The sequence below is a fragment of the Carcharhinus amblyrhynchos genome, chromosome 15 (assembly GCF_965287045.1).
Source record: "Carcharhinus amblyrhynchos chromosome 15, sCarAmb.v2.hapA, whole genome shotgun sequence".
Lineage (NCBI taxonomy): Eukaryota > Metazoa > Chordata > Chondrichthyes > Carcharhiniformes > Carcharhinidae > Carcharhinus > Carcharhinus amblyrhynchos.
The window spans coordinates 18,724,922-18,734,086 of NC_137338.1; positions in this window are offsets into that span (position 1 = coordinate 18,724,922).

Sequence of the window (9,165 nt, forward strand, 5' to 3'; positions counted from 1 at the left end):
CAGACTTCACTCTTTGTCCCTTACATTGACATTGCAAGTGTTGATGGACTACTTCTTACTTGTTTTAACGTAACTTTGGTTAAATATTATTTCTATGCTGACATAAGTGAGGAAATTGCATCTTGCACCACATTCTGCACTCTCTCATTTCCTTCTCTATGAATAGTATGCTTTGTCTGTACGGCACACAAGATTCAGTACATTTCACTATACACTAATACATGTGGCAATGCCAGAACCTGCAGGATGTGGTGCCACATGGAATGTGGCAGGGAGTGGGTGTGGGGGTGGGGGGTGGTTGTCACCCACTATCTGTGACCCTTAAACTCACAGCTGCTCTGAATTCCAATGTGAGTGGCTCATACCAGGGCAGCACTTCTGAGGCATCTGAAACAAAAACAGAAAATGTTGAAGAATCTCAGCAGGTCTGACAGCATCTGTGAGGAGAGCATTAGGCTAACACTTCAAGTCTGGATGATCCTTTGTCAGAGCTAAAGACAATAGAAAATAGGATGAGATTTATACTCTCAGGTTGAGGTGGGGGGGTGATGGGGAGAGGCAATTGACAAAGATGTTACAGACAATGAGACAAAGGGAATGGAAATAGTGGGATAGTGGGACTGGTGTATGAGGAGAGGTCGATTAGGTTAGGACTGTTTTCACTGGAGTTCAAATGCATTGGGGGAATCTCACAGAGACTTATAAAATTCGAACAGGACTAGACAGGGTAGATATTCCCAATGGTGGGGGAGTCCAGGAGTCACATTCTGAGGATTCAAGGTAGACCATTTAGGATAGAGGTGAGGAGACATTCCTTCATCCAAAGAGTGGTAAGCCTGTGGAATTCATTACCACAGGAAGTAGTTGATGCCAAAACACTGAATGTATTCAAGAGGCGGCTGGATATAGCACTCGGGGCGAATGGGATCAAAGTGGGTTATGGGAAAAAAGCAGGATTAGGCTATTGGGTTGGATGATCAGCCATGATTGTGATGAATGGTGAAGCAGGCTCGAAGGGCCAAATGGCCTCCTCCTGCTCCTGTCTTCTATGTTTCTATGGTCATGGCTAAGAAGGGTGCTGATCGCGGCTATTTAGAGATCCGAATGTGTAAATGGCAGAACAAAGGTAAGCAGAGTATCCAAGGACAACCTGAGACATGTAACTCATGGACCCCGTGGGGTGGGGGAGAGGAGATCGGGGGAGAGAAAAGATGGACGGCGAGATGGGGTGGCATAGTGGCACAGTGGTTAGCACAGCTGCCACACAGCGCCAGGAACACAGGTTTAATTCCAGCCTCGGGTCACTGTTTGTGTTTAGTTTGCACATTCTCCCTGCACCTGCATGTGTTTCCTCCGGGTGCTCCGGTTTCCTCCCACAGTCTAAAGACGTGGGGGTTAGGTTGATTGGCCATGCTAAATTGCCCCTGGTGTCAGGGGGATTAGCAAAGTAAATGTGTGGGGTTACGAGAATAGGATTTGGGTGGGACTGTGGTCGGTAGGCAGACTCGATAGGCTGAATGCCCTCCTTCTGTACTGTAGAGATTCTATGATTCTATGAGATTAAAAAAAGGTGGAGAAATGGAACGATGGAAATTTGAAAAAAAGAAATAAGATAAAATAAAGTGACGTAAAATAAAATAAATGGAAATAGAGTGAAGTTGGTAAACTCAATGTTAAATCTGATAGATTGTACAGTATCTAATTGAAAGATGAGATACTGTTCCTCCAGTTTGCATTGGGCTTCACTGGAATACTGCAACAGGCCAAGGATGGACATGTAGACATAAGAGCAGGATGCTGTGTTGCAATACCAAGCAACTGGAAGGTCTGGGTCCTGCTGGCAGACAGCTGGCATTCTGCAAAACATTCACCCAATCTCCGGTATGGAGTGGATCACATTGGGAGCACCAAATGAAATAGACCTGATTAAAGGAGATGCACCTGAAGTGCTGTTTCACCTGAAAAGAGTGTTTGAGCCCTTGGAAGGTGAGCAGGGAGGAGGTAAAGGGGCAGGTGTTGCATCTTCTACAATTGCATAGGAAGATGGCTGGGCAGTGGGTGAGGTGCTGGATGAGATGGAGAAGTGGACCAGTGTGTCCCGGAGAGAGGGGTCCCTGTGGAATGCTGATGGGGGGTGAGGAGAAGATGTGTTTGGTGGCATCATGTTAGAATTGGTGGACATGGCGGAGGATGATGCTTTGAATGCGGTGGGTGAAAAGTGAGGACAAGGGGACCCTATTCTGGTTCTGGGAGAGAAGGAAAGGAGGTGAGGACAGAGAAGGGATGAGTTGAGCCCTGTCAACCACAGTGGGCGGAAAACCACGATTGAAGAAGTAGGAAGACATTTCAACAGTGCCATTTTGGAAAGTGGCATCATTGGAACAGATGGGATGGAGGCGAAGGAACTGAGAGAATGGGATGGAGTCCTTACAGGGTGTGAGGTGTGAAGAGCTGTAATCAAGGTAGCTGTGGGAGTCAGTGGGCTTGTAATGGTTACTAGTGGACACTTCATCATCAGAAATGGAGAAAGAGAGGTCAAGGAAGGGAAGGGAGGATGGATCTAATGAATGACCCAGAAACCTGTCTACTTAGTGATCCCACCAAGGTGTGAATATCTTTGGTGGTCCCTGGTGCGGGTGAGAGCTGTGATGCCTTTTCCAGGTTGGGTTGGAGAAATCTCTCTCAGAGCTGCTCGTGTCTGGTGGGCCCAGGTGCCACAAGAACCTGTTGGGCGGGTCAGCCTGCAAGAGAAGGGACATTGCACCAGTGCGTTACACAGGAGATGGAGGGAACATTGATAAAAAGCACATTACTGCGGGTGCTGGAATCTGAAACCAAAAGAGAAAATGCTGGAAAATCCCAGCAGGTCTGGCAGCATCTGTAAGGAGAGAAAAGAGCTGACGTTTCGAGTCCAGATGAACCTTTGATGATCTTTCCAGGTGTGCATCTCCTTTAATTCGGTCTATTGCATTCACGGCTCCCAATGTGGTTTCCTCGATACCAGAGACTGGGGGAACATTTTGCAGAAAACCTTCAGTCCGTCTGCAAGCAGGACCCACACCTTCTAGTTGCTTGACATTTCAATACAGCAATCCTGGCCTCATATCCACACGTCCATGAGCTTTGACAAAGAGGCATCCGGACTCGAAATGTCAGCTCTTTTCTCTCCTTACAGACCTGCTGAGATTTTCCAGCAATTTCTCTTTTGGAGGGAACATTGACTACTCAGTTGAGACCTGACGAATGACAGTGTGTCGTGGGGTTCTCAGATTTGTCTGCTGCCCCCACTTCACCATCAGTGCAGACATGCTCTTCCTCCACCCGGGGCAGCCCGTGAGAGCTCTGAGCTCAGGCATGACTCCGGCTGGCGGTGCCTGCTCACGCTTGCTGTGGATGAGTTTGTCTTGCAATGACGCAGGTAAAGAGGGTATATGTGGGAGTGGGAAAATTGAAGATGGTGATGGGGTGCGGCAGGTGTGGGGCTTAAATGGGAGTACAAGAAGCATAACAGCTACTGGGGGAAACATGGTGATAGGGGGAGGGAGAGGGGGCCTTGTACTGGTGTTGGCAACCCCCGAGATGGTTGGACGAGAGAAAGGGTTCAGGGTGCGCAGGGAATGGATCCAACTGGAGACTGGGGGCGGTTCAGTTACTCTGGTTGAGCAAAGAGGTTGTTCATATTCTTTTGACACAGCTGCCCCGTCCTTTTCTGGAATGGTCTTGCACTGACCAGGATTGACACAGCATCCCAGCCAGGGGTGGGGGGGTGGCCCTGCTCGACAGCTGTCTCCTGGAACAGGGGTGGAGTGTATCTCCCCTCTGCTCCATTCCATCCTGATGAAGACTCCCTCTAAAGCGAGGTTTGAAATTCTTGGCTGCCATGGCCTGCAGTCATTGTAGAACAAGTGCTGGGGGACTGTTTATATGGAGTTGTCATGGGCCAGGTGAACCAGAGAGAACAGGTCACAGGTCATTTTAGTGGACATAAAAATTATTGCTAATAAGGATAAGATTTGGACTGAAATCACATTGGCAACATCAACCGGATTCACTCCGTTTTTCACTCTGTAACCAACGCACAGATTTGATTTGATTTACTGTTGTCACATGTATTAACATGTAATGAAAAGTATTGTTTCTTGCGCAATACGCAGGCAAAGCATACCATTCATAGAGAAGGAAATGAGAGAGTGCAGAACGTAGTGTTACAGTCATAACTAGGCTGTGGAGAAAGATCAACTTAATGCAAGGGAAGTCCATTCAAGAGACTGATGGCAGCAGGGAAGAAGCTGTTCTTGAGTCGGTTGGTATGTGACCTCAGACTCGTGTCTTTTTCCCGACAGGAGGTGGAAGAGAGAATGTCCGGGGTGCGTCGGGTCTTTACTTATGCTGGCTGCTTTGTTTTAGTTAAGTTTTACCACTGTCAGTTTTAGGTAAGATTTTGTGGACATTTAATGCAATGTTTGAATGCTTTTTTATTGGAAACATGCCTGGTTGCTATCTTCACAAGAATGTTTCATTAGTACCCTTTTTATCTGGTAATGGGATCCCGTTGAATTAAAATGCTGTCTCTACCTGTGCAACTAACAGAGACTATTATTGTCTTCTTTAGTGTTCAGTCTGTTTGCAGACAGAATATGGATTCACTAACCTCAAAAGATGCAAAGCTGTGCTAAGTGAATATAAATGAATGCCATGTCAAGAGGATAAAAATCATTTTGTCATTCAGCCGCAGGCAACAGCAGCTTTGTTGCCCATACTGGCATAAGCCGAATCCAGGCAACAAACATTGTGTTGTCAACAGGATACTCGATTACTTATCATAAAATAACCCTCACAGTTGTCTGTTCAGTAAAATTGACAACTAAAATTTAGGGCACAGGGTGTGACTTGTTGAAATCATGAAAAGCAAGAACTACATCAAGTTGTACATTTACCATCCGTAATCCTGGTGATAAGTGACCTCCTTACCCATTTGTTTTTCGATTTGGGTGCCCATTACAAGACAATTTATTCTTTCTATGACCTCCATGACTTCAGTCATGTTAATTGTATGTTAATGTCATGTAAATTGTATTATCAAAGTTAAGGACACATAGATAAAGGGCATTGATTCAGTAACTTGGCCACATATAAATAAAGACCTTTCCTTTTTAATTTTATTTACAGTTTTATTAAGAGAGCAAATGAATAAAGAATGCTGGGCCAGCAGGTGTGGGTTAAGGTGGAGGGAGGTATATGTAGCATTGCATTCTGTAAGTAAATCTAGCATTAAGAAACAAAAATAGTGTTTGGTTTTCTACTTTACCATCTAGCTTTGGAATTAATTGATAACCCTTCTCTGGCACACAGTGGCACAATGATTAGCACTGCTACCTCACAGCGCCAGGCACCTGGGTTTAATTCCTGGCTTGGGTCACTATCTGTGCAGAATTTGCATGTTCTCCCCATGTCTGTGTGGGTTTCCTCCGAGTGCTCTGGTTTCACAGTAACATAATTGCATTAAGCTGACCTTTATCTACAGCCTTACCTGTGACTAATAAATAAACTTTACTTTACTTTCCTCTCACAGTCCGAAAGATGTGCTGGTTAGGTGCATTGGCCACACCAAATTCTTCCTCAGTGTACCCAAACAGGTGCTGGAGAGCGGCGACTAGGGGATTCTGACAGTAACTTCATTGCTGCGTTAATGTATGCCTACACGTGACACTAATAAATAAATTTAAACTATCTCCTCCAGCCCCACAACCATCTGAGATAACTGTGTTTATGTGATTCTGGCCTCTTGATCATTCCTTTTAATCGCTCTATGATTGGTTGCTGTGCTTTTGGTTGCCTCAGCTTGAAGCTCTGGAATTCTTTCCTTGACCTCTCTACCTTTTTACTTTGCTTTCTCCTTTAAAGATACTCCTTAAATCTACTCCGAGTAAACCTTTAGTCATCTGACCTAATATCGCCTAATGAAACTCAGTATAATATTTTGTTTTGCACCTTGGGATGTTTGCTACACAAAAGGTGTTATCTAAATATACTATACTCTGGTGAATGCAGAGGTAAAGGGGGAAGTGCCAGTAATATTGGGCGTGCAGCCAATTAAGTCAAGTTTAAATGCGTTTAAATGACCGTCACACCCGTTTCAGGCGCAATCCCGATTGCGACCATTTCCAAGCCTGGGTAAGGGGGCACTGTCGCAGATGCGGGTGCAGATTGCAATTCTCGCCTCACGCCTGAATTTGCCAAGTTTTCATGCCCTCAAACAGGCACAATGTGATGGTAAAATGGGGCACAGCGTGTTGTAAGACTGTCAGAGTCATACAGGGTTTAAATAAAATCCATGTCCCTCATAATGAAAGACCCAAAACCTTATAAATAGGTTAGTCCTAAAATTCCCCTGGAGGCCAATTGCAGATACATTTGCGGTGCAATGTACAAGAGACCCATGTGGCATGGTGGTAATGTCACAGGACCAATCATGCTCTGGGGACATGGGTTCAAATCCCACCAGGGCAGCTGGTAGAATTTGCATTCAGTTATAACATCTGGGATTAATTTCAGCAATGGTGGCTATGAAACTATCATTGATTGCCTGGTTAATTCATCTCCTTTAGGGAAGGAAGCCCAACCTCCATGTTAGTCCAGATGCTTAACTGCCCTCTGCAATGGGCCTAATTGAAGGGCAATTAGAGATGAGCTGGCCTTGCCAGTGATGCCTTCATCCTATGAAAGAATAAAAAGAAGTGCCCTACTTTTAATTGAGATTAACGAACTAATTAAGTCACTAAGGAGCATTTGTATGGATCAAATGGCTATCCGCATTTTTAATTACACAGCTGGGGCCAGTTCTCAGGAAGTTCTCATCGGGAATTGTCCACAAGGAAATGAGACTTCTTAAAGAAGTTGCAATTAAAAAGGTTAATTTTTAAAAGTTGGTTTCCAACCTGCAATTCAATGCACTATGGAAAACCTGACCTGAAAACGTAAATACTTTTAATATTAAGATTGCAAGGCTTCCTAATATATCTCTTAATGGGCAAAGTTCCCACTGTTCCCAAAGTGTATAGAAATTTTATAGGAGATCAAAAGGCATGGACTTGTCTTCATTGAGTCCTTCCCCAAATTCTCCTCCATCTCCATTGATAGATAGATGGTTTTGTCATTCCAGGACAGAAACTTTCATCCCCGACGTCTAACACATAGGCCGGAATTCTCTAGTCATTCATGCCCTGCCGCCACTGCCAGCGAAAACGGAGAATTTGGCGCTCAGCCAATTCTCCATTCACTGCAGTGGGACTGGAGAATCCTAACTGTGGGTGAGGTCAGAGAATCCAGTCCGTAGTTTCTCAGGACATGCTTAAGATGCAAGGAATAACTGTTCTTTCCTCCCCAAAATCTACTCAATTTAGATAGTCCACTTTGAGACAGTAAAACTGGGGCAAACTTTCACCTCCTGATGAAAGATCACAATTTCAATTGTTAGCTCCATTTCTCATTCCACAGACACTGCCAGGATTGCTGAATATTTTATTTCTATTTCAGCTTTTCAACATCTACAGTATTTTTATTTTGAGATTTCTTCTGCCTGAGCGAGCTGGAAGGAAAAATTGTGAATTTTTTGGATTTTAATTTATTTAAATGTAAGCATTGTGGCTGGTTTTCTGAAGTGATGTAGCCTCTAGGTTTTGTTCAATCCCACCACCTACAGATGTTTAAATGGCTTGGTAGCTTCCTCACCAATCAGGAAGTTTCCCAATTCCACAAGTTGATTTAAGTTTATTTATTGATGTCACAAGTAGGCTTACATTAACACTGCAATGAAATTACTGTGAAAATCCCACAGTCGCCACACTCTGGCGCCTGTTCGGGTACACTGAGGGAGAATGCAACATGGTCGATGCACCTAACCAACATGTCTTGGACTGTGGGAGGAAACCAGAGCACCACCCTGCAGAGACAGGGAAAATGTACAAACAACACACAGATAGTGACCCAAGCCAGGAATCAAACCCACACCCCTGGCACTGTGAGGCAGCGGTGCTAACCACTGTGCTACCGTGCTGCCCAGTTGAGATGTTACTCCCTCTAGTGATGTACTTCCCGTGGTAATTAAATTTCTATTCATGTTCTGTTGTCTTCAGCGATGCTGGACTCCTACTTAATGTTGACATGAATTGTATCTACACTTGTTAAAGTAACGATGATGGCTGTAATGATAGTATCAACTGTAGCATTCTTGTCTCTGTGTCAGGAGAATGTCAGTTCAAGGCCCACACCGGTGACTAGGTATGTGCAAATCTAGGCTGACACTCCAGTGAAGCATTGAGGAAGTGCTGCAATGGTGGCGACGCTGAGAAATTCAATGAGGCTGTTCTTTCAGTTGAATTCAAATGATTTCACAACACTAATTTAAAGAAGAGCTAATGTTTATCCCTCAGTCACAGCAGCACTAAAGGAAAAGAATTCCAAGCTACCAGCATTTGTGGGAGCTACCCAAGTACAATTTGGATGTGATGTTTTCTAAAGAGCAACCTTTCAACAGTAAAGCACCTTGTGGTGGACACAAAGGTCATGAAAGACACTATGGGTGGAATTTTACAACCTCATCGCGCCCGTTTTGTGGTGGAATAATGTCATAAAATGGGGTGTGATATGAACAGCGGGAATGGTGCCCACTTTTGCACCCATTCCCATTTTAGCAATTTTTAAAAAATCAACTCGATCAGGAGCCCACCCAAATGGGTGAAACTTCAATTTGCATTTTTTTGCATCCATCACAATGTAATTAGTGAGCTTCACTCCCAATCGTCCCAGCTCACCTGTCTTAAACACCTCAATAGCTGCAGCTTGCTTCTGCTACCACAAATAACATTTTTTATTCATTTGTGGGATATGGGCACCACTGGCTAGCAAGCATTTACCGCCCATCCCTAGTTGCCCTTGAGAGGATGGTGGTGAGCTGCCTTCTTGAACCGTGGATGCAACTGGGTGGCCTGTTAGGCCATCTCATTCAGATAAGTGAGGATGATACAGTGGTTAGTACTGCTGCCTCACAGCGCCAGGGACCCCAGGTTCCATTCTGGCCTTGGGTAACTGTCTGTGTGGAGTTTGCACGTTCTCCCCATTTACTCAGAGGGTAGTAAGGGCGTGGAATGCCCTGCCTCCAGCAGT